The sequence below is a fragment of the Chaetura pelagica genome, unplaced genomic scaffold, assembly GCF_000747805.2.
Source record: "Chaetura pelagica isolate M959 unplaced genomic scaffold, ChaPel_1.0 scaffold507, whole genome shotgun sequence".
NCBI lineage: Eukaryota > Metazoa > Chordata > Aves > Apodiformes > Apodidae > Chaetura > Chaetura pelagica.
The window spans coordinates 324,438-329,017 of record NW_009953902.1 but is presented as its reverse complement, the minus strand read 5'-3'; positions in this window follow the sequence as shown (position 1 = coordinate 329,017).

The following is a 4,580-nucleotide window of genomic DNA, read 5'->3' as shown; positions in this document are numbered from 1 at the left end:
TTAGCTGCATCACCCTCTTCTAGCTGCTGGCTGAGGGGCAGGGCTCCTGCCCACAGAGTGCTTGGAAGGTACCAAAACAGCAGCACAGGCATGGGAACAGAGCTGCAGATCCCCTTGGGGTTGAGGAGTTGTCCCCCAGCTAAGAACTCATCCTGCATGTCCCAAATGGCTCCAGTTCAGTCCCTCTCCATGAGGCTGATGCAGAGAATCTCAAACCCTGAGAAGATGTGAAAAGCCATGAATAAAACATGACTGGAGAGATTCTCTTGGGAAAATAAACTTGTTTTGACTTTTAAAAAACAAAACCAAACCCCACAGAGTCTTTTTACTGCCTTGAAACAACCTTGGCTGGTGAGTTGGGGTGTTCCTGTGTCACTGACCAAGTCCCCCATTTGACCAAAACACTGAGCATGGCAGGGAAGCCAGGCCAGGAGGAGGACATGGGACAGACTGGGCTAGCCCAGCTCAGACTGTTTTAACTGTCAGAAGTTACTTTCCTGGACCAACCTGAATCCCCAACCTGTTTCCTCAGCCTTGCTCTGCTCAAGGGCTGCAGGGTGGGTTCCTCTCTGCCTGGGCAGCTCCTTGAAACAAGCATGTTTGTAGCTCTGATACCACAGGAGGACACAGGGACTTCCAAGCTCCACCAACCCATGATCTTATCTCCAATAAATCACAACTAGAGCTCAGACACCAACCAAACCATTTGCTCCCTGCAAATCCTCCTGATGTGTGGGAGGAGCAGCCTCTGCCCAGCAGGAGAGTCAGCAGGATGTCCAAGCTTACACCCATGGATATTTGGGACACCAGGTAACTTTCTGGCCAGGCTGCCCAGGCACATCTCAGGGGGGGCAGCCACACTTCATTTAAATAAAAAGCAGCCAGGAAGGAAGAGGGAGAAAAGTGGGTCCCCACTGGCAGCCCAGGACACTGCAGGATGAGGGCACTTTGAGCCCAAATCCTCAGATTTGGGCAGCTGGCTGGACCTACCAGCATGGGAACCCCACCTGCAGACCCCCCAATGGTGGACATGCTCCCCCCAACCCTTTAGACTCACCATTTTCAGGGGAACTTCAGGAGCTGGAGCCAAACAACCTCCTCTCTCTCTCAACTTCCAGCCAGAACATCCCTCTCCCTGCTAGGAAAGAGGCCCCAGGGCTTGGAGGAACCAAACAGGTGGGGGTGATGCAGCAACCAGGCCTTATAAACACCCCAAACCCCAGGATTTTACCCTAACTGAGCACAGCTGATGCTGAAATGCCTCCTCCTCCTCCCACCCCACCTGGTCGTGGGGCTGCATCAGGACCCAGCAGCATCTTTCCCAGGCTCTTGGCTCCTTTCCCCTCAGGAATCACCCTGAGATCAGAGCATCCTTCCTGCCAAGCCCAGACAGAGAGTGGAAACGATGCAAAAGTCTCCCCTGGATGTTGTGTGTCCTCCCCTGTGCATCATCCCCTGCCATGTGGACACCTTCCCTCCTTCCCTAACCCCCCCCCCCTCACCCTCAAATCCCAAATTTAGGATTAATCCAAACACCCCCACCCAGTGCAGGTGCTGTCAGGGCTCAGCCCTGCTCTCCTGGGGCTCAGAGGGGAGAGGGAAGGGGATTTCCCCTCTGGTTTTGAATTTTCTGTCACAGGGAACTCTAGAAATAGGCATCGTGTCTCTTGACAGAAGCCCAAACCTTCAGGAAAACAAAACTCAACACGTTTTCCAAGGATCACAAGCCCAAAATCATGAGAAAACATTTCAATCCCAGAATGAGTTGGATGAGCTTCTGCTGAGGCTGTTCCCAGCAGCCCCAGTTGCTCCCGGTGGTTCCCAGCAGGGTGGGGGGATCTAGCACTGCAAAAAACAAATCAGGTGTTGACCAAGTGCCCTGATGTTGCTGGGAGAAGGGAGGTTTTTCTCCTCTTTGTGTTATTTATGAGGACTTGATGCTACGTTCTCCTTCGTCCAGGTGGGAAACCGGTCATGGTCCTGAAATGCCTTCCCAGCTCCATCCCTGCCTCATCCCTCCCAGCTGGCAAAGGGCAGCCCCCCCAACTGCACTTTTGTCATCTACCAGAGAAGGGTTTGGGTGGGAAGGGACCTTCAAGATCATCCAGTCCCACCCCTGCATGGGCAGGGACACCTCCCACCAGCCCAGGCTGCTCCAAGCCCCATCCAACCTGCCCTTCAACACCCCCAGGGATGGGGCAGCCACAGCTTCCCTGGGCAACCTGGGCCAGGCTCTCACCACCCTCACACCAAAGAATTCCCTCCTCATCTCCAACCTCCATCTCCCTCTTCCACTTTTCATCCATCCCCATCCTTAACCCAAGGCTGGATTTCCCCCCCAACCCCCTGAAGCAACAGGAGCTCAACCTGCACCTTCAGCAGCTGCATCACCCGGGGAGGAGGTGATTTTTTTAAAGCTGATTCTTCACTACATCTGAGCTCTGTGATGAGGAATAAAGGCCGGAGCTGCTCCGGGAGGTTCTGCTCAGCCCAGGCTGGTCGGTCCCATCGCCATCTGCTGGTCACCCTGACCGTGACCTCAGATCACCCCGCGGTGCTTTCCTGCTGGGGCTGCCCGGGCAGGACTGCAGGGAGAAGGGAGATGCCCCACCAGGGAGGAGAGAAAAAGGATGGGAAAGAGGGAAAAGCAAAACTCTGAGCCCAGCATCGCTCCCGTGCTGCTCATTTTACTCCTCCCTGGACCTTTTCCTGACGTTCTGAGGTGAAAATGCTGCAGAAAACACAGGATCTGGGGGCAAACACTTGTTTTTAACTTGGTTTCTTTTTGATGCAAAGATGCAAAGTGGTGTGTTTGGGGGCAGGGAGGGGTTGCTGGGCCCCTCCAGCAGGGACCCAGAAATGCTCCAGCATTTTGATCTCTCATCTTTTTTGTTTTGCTCCAGGTTCTCCCCCTCTGCCTTTCCTTGCTCCCCAAAATGTTCCCGGTGGGGCCCCATTGTTTTTTTTGCTGGGTGCTCAGGGAAATATTCCCCACATCATCCTCAACCTCCTGCTGCTGCTTTTCCAAGGCCTTAAAAACATCAAGTTGCAACCTGGCAAAAACCAGCACCTGGATCAAGCCAAAAAAAAACCCCCAAAAAGCCCCTTTAAGGACCTCGGGAACCACGAGGTCTTTTTGCTGTTCAACCTGAGCAGCAGATCAGGAGCATGTGAGGGGTAATGAGCAGGTTCCCAGTGTCCAGCCCCCCCAGCCAGACACTGCACACCCCACAGGAGGCTTTCAGAACAGGATTTATTCAGTGCATGCTCTGGGGATGCACAGGACACAGAGGGGAGGAGGCAAATATTGACCTTCAGGTCATTCCCCACCTCATCTGTTGGAGATGCAACACCCAGAGGAAGGGGCTGGATCTCCTAGTCCTTCCCACCAGCCTGCAAAGCTTTGTCACTTGTTTAACACACCTTCCTGGGAATCCTCATGTGAAGGGAGCAGAGACCCAGGGGAATAAAACACACAATGTCCCAGACAACAAAAGCTGTTCTCCAACAAGTCCTGGAACCACCAGGAACATGGTTCTCCTGGCTCTCCTGAGCTCAAGTTGTCCCACCCCATGGGGTGACTTGTTTCTCCTGGCCCAGGTTCCACCACCACACACAGGAGATGTCAACTGGGATCTGTATTGAAATCCAACTACACTGAAGTTACAGAAAGGAGGGAGCCATGCAGGGGGAAAGCTGAGGAGGAGGAGCTGGGAACTCCTCTTTGGGGTGAAGGTTTTTCTTCTGTGCATGCAGAGGGGTCAGGCACAGGCGTTCAGTGAAGTGGTGGGACAGGAGGAACTGAGGGAGCAGGGAGGAGAGGAAGGGGACAAGGGTGAGGAGGAGGAAGGGGTAGTTCTGGCTGTAGCTCCACCTGAGCCAGGAGGGAAACAGAAATTCCTGGGGGGTTGAAATACAAGCCACACTTTTTGGGCAAGAAGATGAAACTTGTCAAAATGGAGACAGAGACGTCAGGAGGGGAGAGAGAACATCTGTGTTGGGAACCTGTCCTGCCCAAGGCCAAACCAACCACATCTCCTCTACAAACACCAGACCATGGCTCATTGCCCCTCAGGTTTCCAGGTGGTTCTGCTTTCCCTGGGGACACGGTGTGGCAGGACCTGCCAGCCACACAGCAGGGTGGGACAGCTCCCCCTTCCAGTTTGGAAACAGACCAGAAGCCCAGGCTGTCTGGGAAGAAAGGAGAAGCATCCAAGGCCACCAACGTTCTGGCAGGCACCTTCCTGCCCTTGGGTCTCCTCAGGAAGGGGACCAAGTTCCCATGGGACTGCCAGCTGCCCTTGGCTCCTCAGGGCTGGAGCAGAAGAAGAGAGTGTGACAACCTGAATTGTCCGTGGTGTCTCCCAAGCCTACCAGGGTTGTGGAACAACCAGTGCTGAAGGAAGTCTTGGTGACTGATGCAGGGACAGCTGAGAAAAGACCATTCAAAGTAGAAGACCCACCAGGATGACACTGGGTAGGAGGAAGAGTGAAAGCCCCAAGCAGGCACAGGGGGCTCCAGCCACGGGCTGATCCAGGTTTGTCTGGGCTGAGTTTGTCTCCAGTTCTTCAGCGTCCAG